General features: G+C 38.6%; 1 long non-coding RNA gene and 1 pseudogene across 1 annotated transcript in view; one reads left to right on the top strand and one right to left on the bottom strand.

Moving 5' to 3' along the window:
- The window catches only part of LOC120884445 (uncharacterized), a 32496-nt gene extending 8247 nt beyond the window's left edge, over window positions 1-24249 (top strand). Inside the window, exons 3-4 of the long non-coding RNA XR_005726875.2 lie at window positions 15433-15559; window positions 22766-24249. This is a non-coding gene — a long non-coding RNA (uncharacterized LOC120884445). The remainder of the gene's footprint in view (window positions 1-15432; window positions 15560-22765) is intronic.
- Window positions 2337-8657, bottom strand: LOC144376344 (large ribosomal subunit protein eL39-like; annotated as a pseudogene).

Raw genomic sequence — 24249 nt, 5'->3', positions numbered from 1 at the left:
AGGAAACAGAAGAGAAATGACAGTGAGATGGATCACCTTATTACAAAGCACAGCCTCTTTGTCTTCTGCTTATGGGTTTCATCCCTGCCTTTGAGAATGTGGTCTTGTTTCCCTGAACTTCAGAAGCAGATATACACTCAGAGCTGAGCTCAGAAAAAGTTAGGCCTAGAGAAACAGAAGGGTTTTGCTTCTTGCATATCTAAAGCTCAATTTCCAGAATCCCAGCCCCTGTCTGAAGCCCAGACTGGAAGGTGGCTTCATTCCATCCTTCATCACTCCATACACACTTCTTGGAGCGTATTATGTGCTAAAGTTCAAGCTACAGCAGGAAACAAGACAGTGATTAGCTTTCTCTTCATGGAAGACATCAAACAGTTAGACAATGACCTCTTTAAACTTCTTATTTGGAAATGACTTCAAAATTTATTCATTTCAAAAGTTACTTGGAAATAATTTCAAAATAAAAGTTGCAAGAATAGCATTTTTTTTTCTGAACCATTTGAAAACAGATTGTACACATCATGTCTCTTTTTTTTTTTTAAAGAGAGAGTGAGAGAGAGAGAGAGAGAGAGAGAGAGAGAGAGAGAGAAATTTTTAATATTTATTTATTTTTTTTTAGTTCTCGGCAGACACAACATCTTTGTTGGTATGTGGTGCTGAGGATCGAACCTGGGCCGCACGCACGCCAGGCGAGCGCGCTACCGCTTGAGCCACATCCCCAGCCCCCACATCATGTCTCTTTATCCCTAAACACTCCAGTTAAGAACAGGATCACACTCTTATATAACCATACAATAGTTGTCAAATTCAGAAAACATAATATTGAAACAATACTATTACCTAAATCATGGTCAATATTTCAGTTTCACTAATGTTTGCAAAAATGTTTTTCATAGCTCTCCCCACTCCCATCCAAACCAGGATCACACATCGCATTTAGTTAATAGTTCTCTTTGGAGTCTTCTGTTGAAAATGGTTTCTCATTCTTTTTGTCTTTCCTGATTTTATTTTTATATATATATTTTTTGCATAGTTTGGGGGACTGAAGTCAGGGGGGCCTCATGCATGCTAAGCAAGTGCTCTGCTGCCAAGCTAGACCTTTTGGCCCAGAGTTTTCCTCCCGATTGGAAGTCTAAGGTTTTTCTTTTCTTATCTATCTATCTATCTATCTATCTATCTATCTATCTATCTATCTATCTATCTATCTATCTAGATATATATATCTCCTTTGTCACCCAGGTGGGCTCCAAACTCATGGGCTCAAGTGATCCTTCTGCCCCAGCCTCCCAAGTGGCTAGGTCTACAGGCACACACCACTGCAACCAGCCAAATACTGTTATTATTTTTAAAGAGTATTAGCCAGTTACTTTACAAAATGTCCCTCTGTTTAGGTTTGTTTGCTGTTTCTTCATAATTAGAATCAGGATATAAACTTTTGGCAGGAATACTACATAAATGATAAATTATTCTGACTAGACCATCTTGGTATGGTTTGTGTTAGAAAATATGACTGGTAATGTTAATTTTGAATATCTGATTAAGATGCTAACTTAGTGTTCTCCAGACAGAAAGAGAAAGAGAGAGAGCGAGCATGCTTGTGTGTGTACATATGTGTGTAAAATAAGGAATTAGCTCATGCAATTATGGAAATTCATAAGCCCAGATCTGCAGTGTAGTGCGACAGGCTAAGGACTCAGGAGATGGTGGCACATACCTGTAGCATTTGAGTCCAGCCTGGGCAACAGGAAGGAAGGAAGGAAGGAAGGAAGGGAGGGAGGGAGGGAAGAAAAGGACCCAAGAGAGCCAAAGGTATAGAAGAAATCAAAAGGCAGTCTACTGGAGGATTCCCTCCTTTGGGAGGAGGTTGAATTTTTTTTCCATTCAGGCTTTCAACTGATTGGATGAGACCCACCTACATTGTAGAGAGCAATCTGTTTACTCAAAATTCACCAATTTAAATGTTAATCTCCTCTAAAACCACTCTCTAAGTTGACACATAAAATTAACCATCATGGTGGTATCTGCCAGATTTCTCCACTGTAGTCTACTACTATTTTTTTTTTTTTTGTAATTAATTAAGTCCTTGGTAGAGAGATAGTTTGATTCTATGTAACTTTCGTGATTATTCACCAAAATTTCAGCCACAACTTTCATCATCCATTAATGACATGTTTTTTTTTCTGTTTTATTGATAGTTATATATTTATATATGATTTATATATTTATATATGATAAAAGTCACCATTTTTATTGTGACAACATACACATAATGTACAATTTGTCATTAATGATATCAAGAACTTTTTCAATGTTGTGCAATCATCACCATTATCTAGTTCCATTTAATTTATAATTTTTTTTCTTTTTTTATTGTTGGTCATTCAAAACATTACATAGTTCTTGATATATCATATTTCACAGTTTGATTCAAGTGGGTTATGAACTCCCATTTTTACCCCGTGTACAGATTGCTGAATCACATCAGTTACACTTCCATTGATTTACATATTGCCATTCTAGTGTCTGTTGTATTCTGCTGCCTTTCCTATAATTTCTAAATTTTTAATTTTTAATTTTTTTGCGATACTTGGGATTGAACTTAGAGGCATTCTACCTCAGCCTTTTTAATTATTTTATTTTTAAATCATCATCATCATTTTTGGGTACTGAGGATTAAAGCCAGGCATGCTTTACCAAGGAGTATATCCCCAGTCCTTTTTTTTTTTATAGCACATGCAAAAATTTATTTAACAGAATGATGAAGAAGGGACAGTAAAAAGTTTCAACCAGTAGAAATGAAAATGTGAGAAGTGTGCATATATATACATATATATATGCAAACAGGAATGCTGAAACAAATATATAAATACATGTGAAACTAGCCAATATCCCAGTTCATTTTATTTTGATTTTTACACAGGTTCTCCCTAAATTGCTGAGGCTAGTTCTGAACTTTGGATCTCCTGCCTCAGCTTCCTGGGTCACTGGAATTATAGGCATGGGCCATTACATCTGGCTCTAGAACATTTTTTTTTTATATTAACGAGAAGCCCTGTACTCATGAAGCAGTTATTCCTCATTCCCCACTCATCCCAGTTCTTAAAAACCACTAATATGCAGTCTCTAAATTTGCCTGTTCTACATGTTTCATACAAATGAAATCATACAGTAGTTGGCCTTCAGGTGCCCAGCTTCTTTCATTTAGCATAGTGTTTTCAAGGCTCATTCATGATGTAATATGATGCACTACTTTATTCCTTTTATGGGTGAGTAATAGTCCCTTGAATGGATATACCACATTTGTTTATACATTCATCTGTTGAAGGATACATTAGTTGTTTCCATCCTTTGGATAAGTGAATAGTGTTACAATGAACATTTAGATACAAGATTTTGTTTGAACATCTTCCCCTCCCCTTTCACTCTACCCCTCTCCCTCCTCCTTGCTAGGTCAAATCCAAAGCCTCATGCTTACTAGGCAAGTGCTCTACCACATGCCATGCCCCCAGCCCACCTATGTATTTTCTTTTTTATATATTTATTTTTTAGTTATAGTTGGACAGAATACCTTTATTTTGCTTATTTATTTTTATGTGATGCTAAGGATCGAACCCAAGGTCCTGCACGTCTGAGGCGAGCACTCTACCACTGAGCTGCAACCCCAGCCCCCCACCTATGTATTTTCAATTCTTTTGGGTATACACCCAGAAATGGAATTGCTGGGTCATATGGTAATTCTGTGTTGAACCTATTGAATTGTCCACACCAGCTGAACCATTTGACATTTCCATCAGCAATGTTAAGGGTTCTAGTTTCTCCATATCTTCACCATCACAAATCAAAATAACTTACCACATTTCCCTTTTATGTATCTTGCCTTTAGTGTCATTCTAAGAACTCTTAATCAAACCATGGGTCTCAAAAGATTTTCTTCTGTTTTACATTTATTTATTTATTTATGTTAAAAATAGTTCACATATTTATTGGCAAACCAACCCAAACCAGTACTATAGCACCTTCACAGCTAAAAAAATATTGCATTCCTAGTTAAATATTCCCAACTCCCCGGTTGATCTGGTGGTGACATTTTCAGCTTGATGGGACAAGATGATCATAACCTTGAGACAGCATGAATATGGGTGCCATTTCAGGTGTAATTCCTGGCAGACCCAGCTGGGTTCTTCTCCAGGGTTTACTCTTGGAGTGTATCCTCCTTTGTTCAAATCCACTGGGGAACAGGACAATTTTGCTTTTGTTCATTGGCCAGGAATCGCTTGATCCTCAAAGTCTTGTGAGAAGACATGTCGAGGAACAGAGTCAAGTGCACATGCAGCCATGGCAAGAAAAGGCCAAGAAGGGGATGAGGGCATTTAGAAGGTGCCACAGACAGGTGGAGCTTCTAGAGTTTATATTTAAATCTCTATTCATTGGAAATAATTTGTATAAGGTATGAAGTTTAGACCAAGATTGTTGTTTGGGGGTTTTTTCTTTTTTTGGGGAGGTCTTTGCCTATGAGTATACAATGACACCAAAATCTTTTGTTGAAAATACTCTTTTGCTCCATTGAGTTGCTTCTACATCTTTGTCAAAAAATCAGTTGACTTTACTTATGTGGAGCTATTTTTTTAGTTCTCTATTCTGCTCATCAGTCTATATGTGTATCTTTCTGGCAACACCATACAGAATTGTTTATTTTTACCATACAGTCTGGATTATTGTAGAGAAATAATAAGTCATGAAATTGTATAGGCTGATTCCTCCCATTTTATTCTTATTTTTCAAAATAGTTATAGTAGTTTTAGTTCCTTTGCCTTTCATATAGATTTTAAAATACTCGTCTATATCTACAGAAAGTCTTGTTGAGATATTGATAAAGATTACATTTAACCTATATGTCAATTGAGAACTGACATCTGTGTGTGTGTGTATGTGTGTGTGTGTACTGATGATTGAACCCAGGGGTGCTGTACTACTGAGCTAGATCCCCAGCCCTTCTAATTTTTAAAAAATATCTTTATTTTATTCATTTATTTTTATGTGGTGCTGAGGATCAAATCCAGAGCCTCACACGTTCTAGGCAAATGCTCTACCAGTGAGCCACAACCCCAGCCCAGCCCTTCTAATTTTTTATTTTGAGATGAGCGTTTGCTAAGTTGCTGAGGCTGGCCTCAAACTTGTGAATCTCTTGCCAAAGCCTCCGAGTTCTGGAAATACAGGTTTGTGCCATCACACCCACTGAATATCGACATCTTTATCACATTGCTGTTGTCTGAGGCAAGGTCTTGCTATGTTGCCCAGGCTGGTCTTGAACTTGGGAGCTGAAGCTGTCTTTCCACCTTCAACCTCCTGAGTAGCTAGAACAACAGGCATGTGCCACTGCACCCTGCCTACTATGTTGAATCTCCCCAATCCATAAGCACCAGTGTGTTTCTCCATTTACTTAGATCTACTTTATTTGTTCATTTTTTGGGGGGGTGGGGTGGGGAGTTGTTTTGTTTTTGATACTGGGTATTGAACCCAAAGGTGCTTAACCACTGAGCCATATCCCCAGCCCTTTTAAATTTTTATTTAGAGGCAGGGTCTCTCTAGGTTGTTTATAGCCTTGCTAAGTTGCTGAGGCTGGCTTTGAACCTGTGATCCTCCTGCCTCAGCCTCCAGAGTTGCTGGGATTACAGGCATATGCCGCTGCACCCAGCTTATTTATTCACTTTTAATTTGGATTTTAAAATTATGATAATGCTGCAAGAAAGTACATATTCCAATGCAATTATCATGGGAAGAGAACTTGACCTTATTGGGGGAAGGATCAGGGATAGCTGTTCAGAACATGTCACTTTAAAATTGAGATTTGAAGGATGAATAAGAATTAACTAGTTGTCAGACACGATGGCACACACCTATAATTCCAGAGGCTCAGGAGGCTGAGGCAGGAGGATGGAAAGCTCATAAGCCAGCCTTAGCAACTTAGTGAGGTCCTAGGCAATTAAGTGAGACCCTATCTCAAAAAAAAAAAAAAAAAAAAAAAAGAGCTGGGGATGTATCTCAGTGATTAAGCACCCCTGGGTTCAATTAGCTAGGCAAAGTAGATGGGGAGAAATTTGCAGGCAGAAAGAATAGTGTTTTCAGAGGCCATGAGTAGACAGAAAGCATGAAGCTTTACAGGCAATAAATTAAAGTTCCTATAGTTAGAGACCCGAAAGCAAGGGAAGAGTGAGGTCAGCTGATCTGGAAAGGTCAACAGTTGCTTGTCTATTCAGGCCTTTAGAGCCTTGTCAAGGATCCTCAGCTTTACTTGAAAACTAGAAAATAGAAAGCCATTAGAGATATTTAAACTAGGGAATATGATTATACATACTTCATTCCAATTTAATGAGTTATTCTCTATCACAAGTTCATATGTATATAATATATCATATGTATAAAATACATATATGTAATACAATATGATAAATATGTAATAAAATGAGTACACATTCAGGATAGAAAATCTTAAAGGATATTCAATGAAAAATTTAAAAATTCCCCTCCCTTTTCTTCCTCTATTCCAGTCCTAGAAGTAATCAATGTGGTCACTATGTCTTATGCATCTTTCCACTGTACAGCAGCGAAGCCAGCCTACAGAAATAAATGCTAAAGTGTGTAAGAGAATGTAGTCAAGGATACAAACCTGTTTTAAGGGCCAGGGAGACAATGTCCAAAAAAAGGAAAACTGTGAAATAAACAATAGTCTATGCATACCCGAAACATTGTGCAGTTGTGCGGTGCTGTTAAAAAAAATTATAGGTCCTGCTTACATACATTGATAAAAGGCAAAAACAAAGTGCAGGATGATGTGTATAATATGAATCTATTTTTTTTCAGTACTGAGAATTGAACCCAAAAATCTCTACTGTGAGCCACATCCCCAGACCTTTTTATGTATTTATTATTTTGAGACAGGGCCTTGTCAAGTTGCCCAGGCTGGATTCAGACTTGGGATCTCCTGCCTTAGCCTCCCAAGTACCTGGGATAATAGGCGTGCATCACCACGCCTCACATGAATCCATTTTAATAAAGTCAAATAATTACCAAAGTCCTCTGGAGATAATATCAGGGGAGTACAAAAGCCTTGCAAAGAGAGAATTTGATAAGAACAGAAAGGGACTGGATTGTTGAGAGTGACTTTTTAATTTCTTCTTTTCAAAATCCCAGCTCTGGTCAGTTGCCTTCTTCCTTTCTGCTTCTCCCTAAGGGGTTGTGGGGGGACGTGGTAGGGTGTGTGTGACAGCCAGAGGAGTGATGCATTGTGGGTGTGTGCCTCTGTCCAGTATAGGGCTCTTTCCTTCCCCTTCCTTGGGTCATCAGGACTGCCACAGGCTGGAGTGACACAGCCTTCAGAATTCCCAGTACCCTCTCCAGACAGTGTTGCTGAGACCCCAGGGGAACATGAAATCCAAGTCCCAAATAACAAGACACCAAGGGAGAAACAACAAGACACCCAGATTAAGGGAAACAAACTAGGCAGATTGTACTTTCAAAGTAAAACTTTTAAAACAGATGAACTTGCCAGGGGTGTGGCTCAGCTGTAGAGCATTTGCCTAGCGTTCACAGGGTCCTGTGTTGGATTCCAAGAACTGGGAAAAAAAAAACAAAAAAAGCACAAAACAGTTGAACCAAGAATTTAGAATCTATTTTGATAAATATGTAAGGAAAGAAAGAAACATATTAGCAATATAAAACAATAGCAGGAAATCCTTAGACAAATAAACTCGTGGAACTACTAATCCATAATCCCTTATCAACAATCAACAAACAAACAAACACCTTTGAAATTCCAGAATTAAAAAAAATAGGGGCTGGGGTTGTAACTCAGTGGCAGAGCAATCGCCTATCATGTGTGACGCACTGGCTCAATCCTCAGCACCACATAAATAAATAAATGTTATAAAAAAATTTTTTTAAAAGTTTTAGGACAATTCATTGACAAAATCTGAATTGACAAGGAACTATTTGTAGTAGTAGTTATCTCATTCAGTGTGAATCTTTATGTTTTGCTTTATGTTTGAAAAATGGCAAAAACAAAGTGCAGAACAATGTATACACCATGAATCTATTTTTTTTTAGTACTAAGAACTGAACCCAAAAAGAAATAATATGTCTGTTTATAGGATATTGTTCCACATCCCAGTATTATATTAGTTTATTTTTGCTTTAACTTTTTAAAATTTGAAATGCTCAGAATTCTGAAAAATATGTGGTTCCAAGCTTTCAATAAGTGATTGTGGGACCTCTTCATATGAAAACTAAAATTAAAGAACATAATAGATGGGATTAATAAAAAGCTGGAAATATCTGAAGAACAAATTCATGAGTTAGTAAATCAGATTGAGGAATTCTTTCAGAAAACAATATGGAAGGATACTGACAAAAATATAAGTTCACAGATATGAAAGCTAGACGTGGATGTCTGAACATTCAGATAATAGGAATATCCAAGAGAGAGAAATTAAAAGGAGAGAGGGAGTACTAGAGATAAATTTCTCAGAACAAAATAAAAACAAGTAACTTCAGATTGAAAAGACACTTAGAGGCTCAAATAAAAGAGAATAAAGAAAAACAAAAACATGTAAATACTAAAGGAAATCTAAGAACAATATAGGTAAGAGAAAATTTAAAAAATGTTTGGAGAAACATTTGAAAAAATTGTAGAATGGCTACAATGGAATAAGGATCAATTCACATAAGTAAAGCAATACTTTTAAGTATTTTAAGTAATTATTTTAAGTAATACTAGTGGCAAGAAAAAGCATAAAAATACTTTCAACGGTTAGTTGAAGGAAATAATATGTAAACAAGAATTTTATATCTAGTCAAATTATCATTCAAATATGAAGACAAAATAAAGATCTATCATATAGACATGCACATGAAAATATTCTTGGAAAAGTATTCAGATACAAAGAGATATAAATCCAGGAGCTGTTGCAAAATATATGGGAACTATCTTACTTTAGTCTTTGTTAAAATTTATTGTTGTCTTAAAAGAGAGAGAGAGAGAGAGAGAGAGAGAGAGAGAACTCTCGAGCTGGGCTAGTGGGGCACACCTGAAATCCCAGCAAGACTAGGGAATGTAGCTTAGTGATAAATGCCCCTGGTTCAATCCCCAGTTTAAAAAAAAAAAAATGGTCAAGGATCAGAAACATGTATAAAGTAAAGAGTTGGACTCTGCTGGTTCCAGTGACACATACCTGTAATCCCAGCAATTTGGGAGGCTTAGGCAGGAGGATGGAAGTTCAAGGCTAGTCTCAGCAATTTAGTGAGGCCCTAAGCAACTTAGTAAGACCCTGTCTCAAAATAAAAAGAAAATGTAAAAATGCATTCTACTGTAAAATAAATAAATAAATAGATAAATAAGAAAGAAAGAGCTGGACTTGTGGCCCGTGCCTATAATCCCAGTGATTCAGGAGGTTCAGGCAGGAGGATCAAAAGTTTGAGGCCAGCCCCAGTAACAGACCCTGTGTTAAAATTAAAAAGTAAAAAAGAGCTGGAGATGTACTTCAGTGATAGAGTACCCTGAATTCAATGCCCAGTACATACATACATACACACAGAAAGAGAAATAGAAAGAAAGAAAATCAATCAATAAATCAGTAGGGAAAAGTAAACATGCATATAGGTCTGAAGACCATCACCAAACCAAAAATATAAGGCTTTTAAAACTCTATGGAAATAAGGAAATGGGAGGGGAAAAAACAATATGAAACTCAGTAAATGGAAAAGAATACAAGAAGGGAGAATTAAGTCATAAAATAGCAGGAAATATATAATTATAAATGGGTTAAACATTAAAAGAGATTCTCTCTATGGGGCTGGGGTTGTGACTCAGTGATAGAGAGCTTGCCTAGCATGTGTGAGGCACTGGGTTTGATTCTCAGCATCACATACAAATAAATAAAGGTAAAAAAAATAAACAAAGGCATTTATTTGAGAGAGAGAGAGAGAGAGAGAGAGAGAGAGAGAGAGAGAGAGAGAGAGAGAGACACTGACTGATTCTCTAGTGGCACATGCAGATAATCCCAGCTACTTGAGAGGCTGAGGCTGGAGGATCATGAACTGGAGCCCATCCTGGGCAATTTAGAGATACCGTGTCTCCAAAGACTTTCTAAAACAAAAGAATCTCTAATAAAGAACAAAATTCAGATGTTGCCTTTAAGAAGCAAATGTAAAAGTTGAAAATGATAGGGAAAGGTATAGGAATAGCTGGGGCAGTGTGCAAACCTGCCCAGCCATTTGGGAGGCTGAGGCAGGAGGATCACAAGCTTGAGGCCAGCCTGGGCAACTTTTATTTTGTGTGTCTCAAAATAAAAGAAATAGAAAGGGTTTGGGATGCAGCTTAATGGTAGAGCATTCCTGGGTTGAATTCACAGTACCAGTAAAAGAAAGATATATAAGAGGAAAATATAACCTAAGGAAAGCTTAAGTAGCAATGTTAGTATCTGACCAAGTAAAATGTAAAGAAAAAAATTGTATGTGTGTGAGTATTAAGACACAAAGAAGGATATATATGTATACACACATACCTACATATTAATACATACTATATATATATATCCTTCATATATATATATATATATATATATATATATATATATATATGGAAGGGGGAGGGAGAGAGGGAAGAACAAAGGACATTTTGTATTTATACTTACAAAAAGAACAATAGAAACATAGGATCTATCTGTCACAAACATGAATCTATTGCCACAGTATCAAAATATATCAAACAATTGCTAGTTGGTCAGCAAGAACTAAATATGACAACAAATACAGTTAGAGATTTTAGCACACTATCCTTGTAAACTGATAGATTAAAAAATAAAATGAGCTCCGGCAACTTGGGAGGCTGAGGCAGAAGGATTGCAAGTTCGAGGCCAGCCTCAGCAACTTAGGGAGACCCTGACAAAAAATAAAAAATAAAAAGGGCTGGGGATGTAGTTCAGTGGTAAAGTGCTTGCTTAGCATTCAGAAGGCTGTGGGTTTAACCCCAGCATGTGTGCATGTGTGTGTGTGTGTGTGTGTGTGTGTGTGTGTGTGTGCATGCATAGAGAAAAAACATGAGGAATATAAAATACCCCAAATATACAATAAGTTTAGATACACTTATTTCTTATACAACTGATATCATGCTTACTATGCACAGTTCTAAGTTGCAAATATTAACTTTTTGAATCCATAATAACTCTAAAAGGCAGATACTATTATATTTCTCATTTATTAAAGAAGGTGAGGCATGGCAGTTCACTATAGCTTGCCTGAGTTCACACTGCTATTAACCTTAGACCAGGGTTTGAAACTCAGCAAGGAGATTTCAAAGCCTGTGCTCAGAATCACTGTGCTAAACTTCAGTTCACAAACAGGAAACACTATTTTCTCATCTACTCAAAAGACCTAAAAAAATACACCACATATTAGATCACAAAGAAGACCAATTCATTCCAACAAATCAGTAGCTTATAGACTGTGTTTCTTAATCATAATGCATTACAACTAAAAATTAATAACAAAAAGAAAACTTTAAAAATTTAGTAATAAATAGCCACCACATACCTTTTAGACTGGCAAAAATCCAGGAAACTGACAATACCAATTGCTAACAAGGATGTTAAGCAACAGGAACATCTTGTTCATTGCTGGTGGGAATGTTAAATGGTATAACCATTTTGGAAGACAGTTTGGCAGATTCTTAAAAAGCTAACTATAGTTTTACTTCATAATTCAGTGATTACAACTTCTAGATATTTACCCAACTGATTAGAAAACCTATGTCCACACACACAAAAAGCACATAAATGTTCATAGCACTTTATTTTTTTTATTTGTGACCACTAAATACTGGAAGCAACAAAGATGTTTTCTTTTGTTTTTATAGTACTGGGAATTAAATTTGCACATGCTAGACAAGTGCTCTAACACAGAGCTACACTCAGCTCCCAGGTGAGTGCTACATCCATATAACAAAATACTATTAAGCAATATAAAGGAATAAGCTATAAAACCACACAAATACATGGATGATTTTAAATGCATATTGCTAAGTGAAAGAAATTAGTCTGAAAAGGCTACACAGTGTATGATTTCATTTATAGGACATCATGGAACAAGCAAAACTATAAAGATGATAAACAAAATTATTGGGTATGAGGGGAAGGTGTGGTGAGGGTTGAATGATGAAACATAGGGGATTGGGGGGGGACACTGAAGTTATTCTGCATGATAATGTGACAGGTAATATATGACCCTATGCATCTGTCAAACCCATCAATCCTTCTAGCACAAAAGTGAACGGTTATGTATATACAATTTAAAAAACCATTCAAGAGAATGAGAGATCTTAGGATGTAATGCAGAATGTGGCAAAAGACTCTAGCTGTATTGCATATGTATGAAATGAAATTATTGGAGAGTGGAGAATGGTGCTGACCTGAGTTACTCTGGAAATACATAGAGTCTGTAAGACTAAAGGTAGGGCTGGGGTTGTGGCTCAGCGGTAGAACGCTTGTTTAGCATGCACGAGGCCTTGGGTTTGATCCTCAACACCACATAAAAATAAATAAATAAACAAAATAAAGGTATTGTGTCTAACCAAAAAATAAATATTAAAAAAAGACTAAAGGTCAAAGAACTCTAGTGGACAAAGTTGTTTCCCATGGGGAAATGGGTTAACATACATTCATGTGTTCTGGATTTGAACAATTAAATAAAGGAATAGTGCATGGTGGGAGTCAGGTTTATTTCCTTCCTTCCTCCCTCCCTTCCTTCCTGCCTCTATCCCCAGTCCCCTTTTTCTATATTGGGGATTGAATCCAAGGTACTTTACCACTGAGCTACACACCTCCAGCCCTTCTTATCATCATCATTGTTGAATCATTATTATTTATTTAGAGACAGGGTCTTGCTAAATTGCCCTGGCTGGCCTCAAATTTGCACCTGCCTCAGCCTCCTGAGGCACTGGGATTACAGGTATGCCACCATGACAAGTGAACCACGTGTCTTAATGTTGGAATGGGGGGGACTCCCATTATAGCTGAGCAAGGAGAGAAGGTTAGAATGATCCATGAGTCATGGATTGGAGTTGGAGCCATTAGTATGAACTCATGAGTAGCTTACTATAGAGACAGGTGGGAAATATTTATAAATACATGTTTATATACTTAAAATCATAATTAGACAGTGAGTCATCTCAAAATACCAATAACATCAACAAGCTATTGTTACTTGTCAGAGAATTCATCAAAGTAGCCTGATACAAGATTAATCTACAGGCCTGGGGCTGCAGCTCAGTTGGCAGAGTGCTTGCCTAGCACGTGTGAGGCACTGAATTCAGTCCTCAGCACCACATAAAAAGAAAATAAAGGTATTATGTCTATCTACTATAAAATTTTTTTTTAAAAAACAGATCAATCTAGGGGCTGGGGCTGTGGCTCAAGCAGTAGTGCACTTGCTTGGCATGCATGCGGCCCAGGTTCAATCCTCATCACCACATACAAACAAAGATGTTGTGTTTGCCAAAAACTGAGAAAAAACAAATATTAAAAAAATTCTCTCTCTCTTTAAAAAAAAAGCTCAATCTACAAAAACCAATAACATAGCACTTATAATCAACCAGAAAACGCAATAAAAGGGATATCATTCACAATATGACATAACCATAAAAAACCAGATAGTTTACTTAAGAATATATAAGAAAACACTAAAACCCAAAAGTTCATAGAAGTGATCCAAATGAAGTAGAAAGAAACTCTAGTGTCTTGGATGGAATGGTTTAATAACAAATGATGTTAGTTTTTCCCACTTAATGTATACAGTGAAAGCAATCCTAATTCAAGTTTGTGAAGAATTTCTGAGAAATGTAAAAAACTTACTCCAGTATTTATATGGAGAAATAAATAAATTTCAAAAGAGAACAAAGTCAATATGTTATAATCAGAGTCAATCTTTCCCTATCAGATGTCAAGACATACTCCAAGGCTACAATAATCAAAACAGCATGGTAGCCAGGTGTGGTGGCACACTCCTGTAATCCCAGCTGCCAGGGAGGCTGAGATAGGAGGATGGAGAGTTCAAAGCCAGCCTCAGCAACTTAGTGAGGTACTCAGAAACTTAGTGGAAATCCTATTTCAAATAAAAAATACAAAAGGGCTGGCTGGTTCAGTGGTTAAGCACCCTGGGTTCAATCTTACTAACAAACAAACAAAAAACACACCATGGTACTGGTATAAGAGCAAAGAGACTAATACAGGACTGACACATGTATAGTATAATATAATATAATATGTAATATAAATGAGAACATGTAATATGTAATAAATGTGGCACTGATTATCATCACTGAGGAAATGATAGGTTGTTTAGTAGATAATGTAAGAAAAACTGGCTTAGTATATGGAGCAAGATGAGAACCATGTCCCTATACAATGACATTTATAAAGGTGAATTACAGATGTCTTAAAGACCTAAGTAAGAAAATATAACTACACAATTAATTTTTAAAAAGTTGCAGGAGGCTGGGGTGTAGCCCAATGGTAGGGTGCTTGTCTAGATGTGTGGGTCCCTGGGCTGGATCCCCATCGTGGAAAAAAAAAAAAGCAGAAAATCAGTTACCTAGGAGTGGGAAAGGATCAAAATGTCAAAAGAACAAATTATTGTTGCAAAACCTTGATGATTTTGATTGGATAGAAATTAAGTATTTCTTGTCCATGGGATATTTATTAATTACAAAGGGCAAAATAATAATTTCTAGCATAGGACCCTGACAGACACCACCTTAACCAAATAATCAAAGTTAACATCACCAGTAATGGGACAAATTGACATCACATGCCTCCTGATAAGATGCACTGAGAAGGCACAGCATCACTTTTGTGTTGTTCCTGCCAAAAATGCACAGTCTGAATCTAATCATGGGGAAACACCAGCCTAATCCAAATGAACAAATGTCCGGTACTTTTCCAAAATGTCAAGGTTACAAAAGATAAGAAAAGACTGAAGAATTATTCCAAACAAAGGAGGCTAAAGAGACACAACTTTATTTTTTATTTTTATTTTTTTTAGTTGTAAATGGACACAGCACCTTTATTTTTATTTATTTATTTTTATGTGGTACTGAGGATCGAACCCAGTGCCTCACACATGCCAGGCAAATGCTCTATCAATGAGCCATAACCTCAGCCCAAGAAACAACTTTAAATGTGACATGGAACCCTGGATTGGATCCTGTGTCCCCCTCCCTAATTATTCCCTTTTCTATTTTATAGAAATTAGTGGTACAATTGGTCACATTTGAATAAACTCTATAGATTAGTACTAGCAGTGTATCTGTGTATATATCTTGAGTATGATAACTGCATTGTGGTTATTTTTTTTTTAATTTTTTTTTTAATATTTATTTTTTAGTTCTCGGCGGACACAGCATCTTTGTTGGTATGTGGTGCTGAGGATCGAACCCGGGCCGCACGCATGCCAGGCAATCGCGCTACCGCTTGAGCCACATCCCCAGCCCCAAGCATTGTGGTTATTTAGGGTGAGTTCTTATTAGAAAATAACACATTGGAGTATTTAGAAATAAAGGAAGTTTTTGTCTACAACTTACTCTTAAATAGTTTAGGCAATACACACACACACACACACACACACACACAGAAGATAAAAACAAATGTGACGTTCTGAGAATCTGGCTGAGGGAAGAGCAGAATTCGTTGTCACAATATTTCTCCAAGTCTAAAATTATTTCAAAATAAAATGTTACAAAAATTAAGGATTTCTGTTTAGTGAAGGACACTATGAACAAAGTTAACAGCTGGCACAATGAGAGATGAGATCACCATACATGTGAAGTTCCCACTTCATGTTTCAGATGATTATAGATGAAAATTTGGAAAGGTACATACAAAACTGGCAACAATGGTTTCCTTAGGGAGGGGACTAGAATTGGGAGGGACAGGTGAATAAATAGCTTTCTTTGAATGCATTCTTCAGCTTATTACAACAATCCTGTATTTTTTTATATTTAAAAATTTTAAACAATCTCAATACAAAAAAATTGAAGTACAGAACAAAGCTTTTTTTTTTTTTTTTTTGTACCAGGGATTAAACTCAACCACTGAGCCACATCCCCAGCCCTATTTTGTATTTCATTTAAAGAAGGGTCTCACTGAGTAGCGTAGTGCTTCACTGTTGCTGAGGCTGGCTTTGAACTCACGATCCTCCTATCTCAGTCTCTAAGCAGCTGGGATTACAGGTGTGTGCCACCGCACCCAGCACAAAGCATTTTTTTTAAAGGGTTTTTTGTAGTTGTAAATTGACACAATGCCTTTACTTGTTTCTTTTTTCTGTGGTGCTGAGGATTGAACCCAGTGCCTCTGACTAGGCAAGTGCTCTGCCACTGAGCTACAGCCCCAACCAACAAAGCACTTTTTTTTAATCCATGAACCATTTATTTATTTATTTATATTTATTTTTTAGTTGTAGGTGGACACAATACCTTTATTTTATTTTTACGTGGTGCTGAGGATCAAACCCAGTGCCTCACGCATGGTAGGTGAGCATTCTACCTCTGAGCCATAACCCCAGCCTGCCATGAACTATTTATAAGAAAGTAGCCAATTTGATGTTCCATTACTCCTTTTGTGGGGTGGAGGGAGATACTGGAGATTGAACCCAGGGACACTTAACCACTGAATCACATCCCCAGCCCTTTTTGTCTTTTATTTTGAGACAGAATCTCACTAAATTGCTTAGGGCCTTGCTAAATTGCTGAGGTTGACCTTGAAGTTCCCATCCTCCTGCCTTAACCCCTCAAGTCACTGGGATTATAGGCATGAGCCACCATGCCCAGAACTATCACTCTTGAATCCCAGTATGTATTACCTACAAACAAGACATTCTCATGCATAACCACAGCAGAACCACCCAAATCAGGACATTAATAATGATTCTTCATCTCTATGGTTTGATCCTCAAACCCTGCTCCAATTTGCCTAGTGTCTCAATAATGTCTTTTAAATATATGCAGTGTAGATTACACAGTGCCTTTTGATATATCTCTTTAGTCTCTTTTTCAGTCTGGAACACTTCTTAACTTTTGTGACCTTGATATTTTGAAAAGGTGCAGAGCATTTGTAGAATAATCCTTAATTGGGGCCTGTCTGATGCTTCCTCATGATTAGATTCCAGTTATGTATCTTTAACAGGATTATTGCAGAAGCGATGCTGTATTTTGATCGTATTCTATCAGGTGGCACAAGACATTGATTTGTCCCTTTACTGATATTGTTCATTCTGATTACTTGATTAAGGTAGTGTCTGCCAAGCCTTTCTACTCTAAAGTAACTATAATTAATAAATGTTTGGGGGGCTGGGATTGTGGCTCAGAGGTAGAGTGCTCGCCTAGCACGTGGGAGGCCCTGGGTTTGATCCTCAGCACCAAATAAAAATAAATAAATAAAATAAAGATGAAATAAATAAATAAATAAATGTTTGGGTGGAAATATTTTGAAAATATGTGTCTTATTTCTTAGCAAACTTTCAACATATTCATGTATTGATAAACATCAGTATGGACTCATGATTTTTTATTTTATTCAGGGACTGTCCTCTATTCCAACCTCTCCCCATGCAGATGCTTAAATGGTCCCTCATTTGTACACTGAGAGCACTGCAAGCTGATTTTTGTATTCATTCTATATGTCTCCATCATTCTTGCAGTATTTCTGCTTTATAGTATACAATTTCTAGTCTCATCTTGCAATTTCTCTCCCTCAGACCTAGAATCAGTCCTTTTGGAGAATAGTGTGTTTGTTTGTTTATTGGTACTGGGGATTGAACCCAGAGGGGATTTCACCACTGAGTTACATGCCTAGACCTTTTTATTTTTGGTTTTAATTTTGAGACAGGGTCTCACTAAGTTTGCTGAGATTGGCTTTGAACTTGAGATCTTCCTGCCTCAGCCTCCCAAATTGCTGGGATTATAGTCACCCCCATCTCCCCAACCCTTTTTATTTTGAGACAGTCGCACTAAGCCACTTAGGGTCTTGCTAAATGGCTGACGCTGGCCTTGAACTTGTAATCCTCCTACCTCAGGCTTCCTAGTCACTGGGATTACAGGCATGTGCCACCATGCCTGGCTCTGTGTGTGTGTGTGTGTGTGTGTGTGTGTGTGTGTTGCTGGAGATTAAACCCAGGGCTTTAATTCCTGCCAGACAAATGCTATACCACTGAGCCATACCCCTAGTTCATGAGAATGGTATTTAGAAACACAGATTTGGGCACTGGGTTTGTTCATTATGATTGGCAGGAGACTGGGTGCCACTTCTTTTTTTTTTTGAGAGAGAGAAAAATTTTTTTTTAATATTTATTTTTTAGTTTTCAGCGGACACAACATCTTTGTTTGTATGTGGTGCTGAGGATCAAACCCAGGGCGCACAAATGCCAGGCGAGCATGCTGCCGCTTGAGCCACATCCCCAGCCTGTGGGTGCCACTTCTCTACAGTTCTCTCAATGTACAGAGCTGGGAGACAGCTATATACTTACTTAAATCCTCCCCACCCCCTGCCCCGCCACACATGATGGAACCAGAGTCATGCTATTGAACCCAGGGCTTCCTTCATGTATCACCACACCTAAATTTTTAAAAATCTAAGAGTTCCTGCCCAGCATGCATGAGACAGCCCTGGGTTTAATCCATAGCACAGGTAAACAACAAAACAAAAACAACAACAAAAATCTCAACAGAAAGCCTTACCTGGAATTGGATAGTAGCAGTAGGAATACACAATTAATACTTTCACCAGCAACCAGAGAAGTCAAGACAGAGAGACAGACAGTGATGGTGGCAGAGGAGGGAGTGTGGGGGGAGAAAGAGGAGGCCAACACCAGCACTCAAAGGAGCTGCACCAGCTGTACCAACAGAAGGAACCACACACATCACCAAACTAATTGTGCAAAAGACTCCTGCGAACTTGCTGAGATACAAACCTTAAGGCTAGAGAAGGGTACCTATGGAGATTTAAGAATAAACCTGCCAGGTACCCTGGCTTACAACTCATGTGTAGAGGAAGCTCCATTCAAGGCAGAACATGACTAGTTTTCCAAGGGAAGTGGAGGCAAAGTGCCATGGGAGGCCAGAGAAGGGGGGGATTATTTCAGAAGGAAAGAGATTCCATTAAAAAAAAAAAAGGAGGATGAGGACTAGGCATGGAGGTGCACTCCTGTAATCCCAGCGACTCAGGAGGGCGAGGCAGGAGGATCACAAATTCAAGGTCACCTGAGCAACTTAGCAAGACCCTGTCTCAAAATAAAAAAAGGTCTGGAATGTAGTTCAGTGGCAGAGAACCCCCAAGTACCAAAAAAGGGGAGGGGGTGACTCCATTGCTGCTCTCCTATTGCTTTATCAGAAATTGCCCTAATGTCAGCTTACTTTCCTGATACTGTTTGCCTTGAAAGCTCACCTGTCCTTTGAGAAATTTTGCTTTTTCTATGGTACTTAATGCATTTTGCTGCATAAAACTTATTGATATTTTCATATGCATGAGAATGTTGAGTGCAGACAATTTAGGGGCTTTAAAAAATCATATTTATTTTAAATAGATAGGGTCTCAATATGTCACCCAGGCTGGCCCTGGACTCCTGGGATCAAATGATCTTCCTACTTCAGCCTCCTGGGTAGCTGGGACTTTAGGTGCCACCACCATGCCCAGCTACAGAGGATTTTTTATAGAGTGGTTGCAGCCTTGATACTTCCCCTCGGATTCTGTAAGACTTTCTTTTTTTTTTTTTCTCTTCTCCTGAAAGTTTTTCATAAAGATATTCCAGTAAAAATCAATACAAATTTAGGTTCTGATAATAAGAAAGCAAGCACCCTTTATTTTGCACTAGTGCTTTACATACATTGTGCCATTTAATCCTTATAGCTCCTTGGTGTAAATGAATTCCCGGATTACTCATTGAAAACTCAGTGATTAAGCAAGCCTTAGGGGGTGTGAGGAATTGAATTTGGTTCTAGATTTCCAGAATACATGCTCTGTCTCATCACCATCCTTCTTTGTGTGGGTGGTCCCTTACTAGTTCTTCCTTTTATAAGTGTTATTGTTTAATATTCCTCAAGAGAGGGTGGTCATGCATAATGAGAAAGTCTTTTTATTTCATATTAATGTGTATGAATTAAACATAATAATGGGTTTCATGGTGGCATTTCATACATTCATATAACATACTTTGTTACTTTCTACCCTCCCAAATGCCTTTTTAATACTGTAATTTTCAGCACTATGGTGCTGGATGGAGGAATAATTTTCACTCTTTTCCTCCCATTCATTTAGTAGTCTTTTTTAAAAAAATACTTTTTTGTAGATGGACCCAATACCTTTATTTTATTTTTATGTGGTGCTGAGGATCGATCCCAGGGCCTCGCACATGCTAGGTGGGTGCCCTATTGCTGAGCCACAACCCCAGCCCTCATTTATCTTTTTTTTTTTTAAAGTTCACCATGACCAAGTGAATTTTTTTTTTTTAAAGAGAGAGACAGAATTTCAGTATTTATTTTTCAGTTTTTGGCAGACACAACATCTTTGTTTGTATGTGGTGCTGAGGATCGAACCCGGGCTGCACGCATGCCAGGCGAGTGCACTACTGCTTGAGCCACATCCCCAGCCCGACCAAGTGAAATTTATTAAAGGAATGTAGTAAGGTCAGTTTGTGATTAGGAAACTTAATATAAAACATCATACTAGCAGGTACTTATTGTACAGACCATATACAGCAGGTACACACTAGACGGTGCGAAGGCAGTCATATAGTCACATGGTTCCTGCTCTCGGGATGCAAGGTCTATTGTGGGGCACAAGTCAAAAAAAAAAGCCGACTCCAGGAGCTATGATAAGGAATGTGCCCATCGTACTAGGAGCACAAAAGGATGTCATCCTCAGTTGGGGGATATGGGGAAAGTTTTCTGAGTTTTTCTAGCATATGTGGAGCTGGCAGGGCAGAGAAGCATTGAGGAGCGCTGAAAGTGCAAGAGCTTCAGCCAGCCAGGCTAGAAGAGCAGGATTGGGGTGGTGCGTGGTGGTGACTGGGCTGTACCTGGCACTCCATTGTGCTCCTGTACATGTGCCCCTCAGCTTGTTTCTGTCTCTCCCTCTGGTGATGGCACAGACCCCTGAGAACAATAACAGTGTCTGAGCAAATGCTGTTCTCAGGCCCAGCCACAGGGGTTGGCACATGTGGTACAAGGAATGAACAGTCCAGGAGCCAGCAAATAGAATGTCGGGGGGCTATGGCCAGGCGTGTGGAAATTATTCAGTGAAACACTCATTTGAGAGGGCATCTCTCCATGCTTCCTCTCTAGACAGCACTATATCATAATATCAAACAAATAAGGCAGAAGACAGAGGAGCGTCATATTCATTTTATAGAGCAGAAGGTAAAGTCTCAAGCATGGAAATGTTAGATCAGATGGAATACTCTTTCCTCAGTCACCCAAACGTCCTGGACCAACCCTTCCCATTTCAGGTCGTGAGCATACCAGTAAGGTGTAGAGTCCTAGCATGCCTCTGCTCAGATAGTTCCCGAGGAAGCAGCCAGCATTCAGAGAAGCGGCCTGTGTCAAGTAGAAGCACCCAGTCTTAAATCTCCGGGCACAATGACACACCCATCTAGGAGCTGAGGAGGCAGGAAGATGTGCCTCGAGATACCACTGAAGAGCATTCCAAACTATATAAAAGAGCTTTTTTCCCCCTTGGGGTTTGTAATAGAATAAGGTGGGTTAACAAACATGATTAGGCAGGGTTGATCAGAAACTTTGTGGATTAGGACCATAAGAAATCATGGGGAAAAATAACCATTTAACAAATTGGGTTTATTTAATAAAATCTTTTGAAAAGTGTTGTATTCTCCAGGCAGGCAGCTCAGATGTGGTTTCCAGGGGCCCAGTGTCTGCTGAAGTCACCAGGCAGAGAACAGATGCTCATCCCCTTAATTTTGCAACGTGTGTCCACATAGTCAAAGTGTTTCACTGTGCTGAAGTGAGCGAGCTTGGGCTTTGGGTTCCATGTGACTCAGTTCTAGCCCCAGTTCAGAGTCTCACTAGATAGGTGAACCTAGGCCAGTATTTAACTTGATTGGGTCTCCATTTTATCATTTATAAACTTGGGATAACACATATCTCATTTTTTTTTTGTAAAAACTGAATAATTCACTGGGCGTGGTGGTGCACACCTGTAATTCCAGTGGCTTGGGAGATGGAGGCAGGAGGATCTTGAGTTCAAAGCCAGCCTCAGCAATTTAGCAAGGCCCTACGAAACTCAGTGGCAACTCAGCGAGACCTGTCTCTAAATGATAATACAAAAAGGAGCCATGGGTGTGGCTCAGTGGTTAAGCCTTTCTGGGTTCAATTCCTGGTACAAAACAAACAAACAGACAGATTGAGTAGTTCATATAAAATGCTAAGAACCATGACAGGTATATAGTACTCGGCAAATTATTAGTGGATCATGCTAAGGGCCTCTGATTCACACAGGTGAAACTTAGAAGAGACTGATCTATAAACCAGATGTGTTAATTAATTTATCATTAGAAATGCAGCTGCGAGGGGGCTGAGGTTGTGGCTCAGTGGTAGAGTGTTTGCCTAGCACATGTGAGGCCCTGGATCCGATCCTTAGCACCACATAAAAATAAATAAAATAAAGGTATTGTGTCCAACTACAACTAAATATATATATATTTTTAAATGCAGCTGTCAGGTGGCCTGAAAAATCCATCTTTGCTGGTCAGCACAGCCTCTTTTGGTGAGAAAAGTGACACAAGGAGGCCATCACAAGTGGAAGAAGGAAGATGAAAGTCGAATGGAGTATGTGAGTCGATGGAGCTCAGGAGACTATGGTGTCAAGCTCTGAAAGCTTAAGGCATCCAGTACTTGGTTTGGAGTGTTTATGGGCATAAACGTGAGTTTGTTTATCATTTGGAGGCCCTAAGTTGCTGCTCTGCCACTCCATGACACCTCTTAGATCCTTGGGACTTCACAGATTTCATAAATTCTTATTCACTTTATATAGGACTTTGTCTCATTCAAACCTTCCAAATAACCAAAGAAGTTGAGTGTGGCGCCCTGTAATCTAGCAACTGTGGGGCTGAGGCAGGAGGATCCCAAGTTCAAGGCTACCATCTACAACTTGATCAGATAGTCTTGAAGTGAAAAAGGACTGAGGATGTAGCTCAGGGGTAAAGTGTCTCTGGGTTTTATTCCTAGTACTGCAAAAACAAACTACTACCCAAAGCAGCAGGCAAGATATCCTAGTGAGGCTCACTTTATGAATATGAATGATTTATTCAGGAGATGTTGACTTGCTCAAGACCATCAGTGGTAGAGCTGAGCCAATCCCATGTCATGACTTTTCCACTATACCACAAACTCTGGATCATTTTTTCTCTAAGCACCTCCTATGTGTAAGCCATTCTGCCAAGGAATCCCCCTCACTAACTTGCTTTCCTGAGGAAAGCTTGACCAAGCCCCCTGCCCAATTAATGATGAGGCTTAAGAGGTGACATTAATAAGCGATATTCAGCACATCATGTCACACCAAGAGCAACATCGTAGCCCAGTGTGGCAGTTAAGAGCTGTGCTCTTGAATCTCAGTCCTGCCACCATGTCAACTCCTTCATTTATAAAATGGGATTAGTAATTGTGCCAGTTCATAAGGTTGTAAGGATTGAGTTAATACAGGGAAAGCACTTCAATCGTGCCTACTGCCCAAGAGCCTTGAAACATTTCACTGTTATTATCTGAAAGTTCCTTAGCATTTCCTCGAAAGAAAACAAGGGGAAGTTAAAAGATCCATTTAGTCAGGCATAGTAGCACATGCCTGTAATCCCAGCAGCTGGGAGATTGAGGCAGGAGGATCAAAAATTCAAAGCCAGGCGGGGCTCAGTGGCACATACCTGTAATCCCAGTGGCTTAGGAGGCTGAGGAGGAGAATCACGAGTTCAAAGCCAGCCTCAGCAATGGTGTGGCGCTAAGTGTTAAAGTCTGTAAACAAGTCAGGATGGCGCCTGGCATTTTGCCAGAGGGAGTGGTTTGTGAAGTAACACCAGCGAGCCATTAAGTGTGGAGATTCCTTATTGGTTGATTGCTGTATCTAGTTTTTGTTAATTAAGATAAGCTGTGTGGAATGTATATATACCGCTCCTGTCCTACAATAAACGGCTCCCACTCCTGCTGTA

This window comes from Ictidomys tridecemlineatus, chromosome 3 (genome assembly GCF_052094955.1).
Source record: "Ictidomys tridecemlineatus isolate mIctTri1 chromosome 3, mIctTri1.hap1, whole genome shotgun sequence".
In the NCBI taxonomy this organism is placed as follows: Eukaryota; Metazoa; Chordata; class Mammalia; order Rodentia; family Sciuridae; genus Ictidomys; species Ictidomys tridecemlineatus.
The sequence above is the reverse complement of the archived record's forward strand: the minus strand, read 5'-3'. Positions and strand labels throughout refer to the sequence as shown.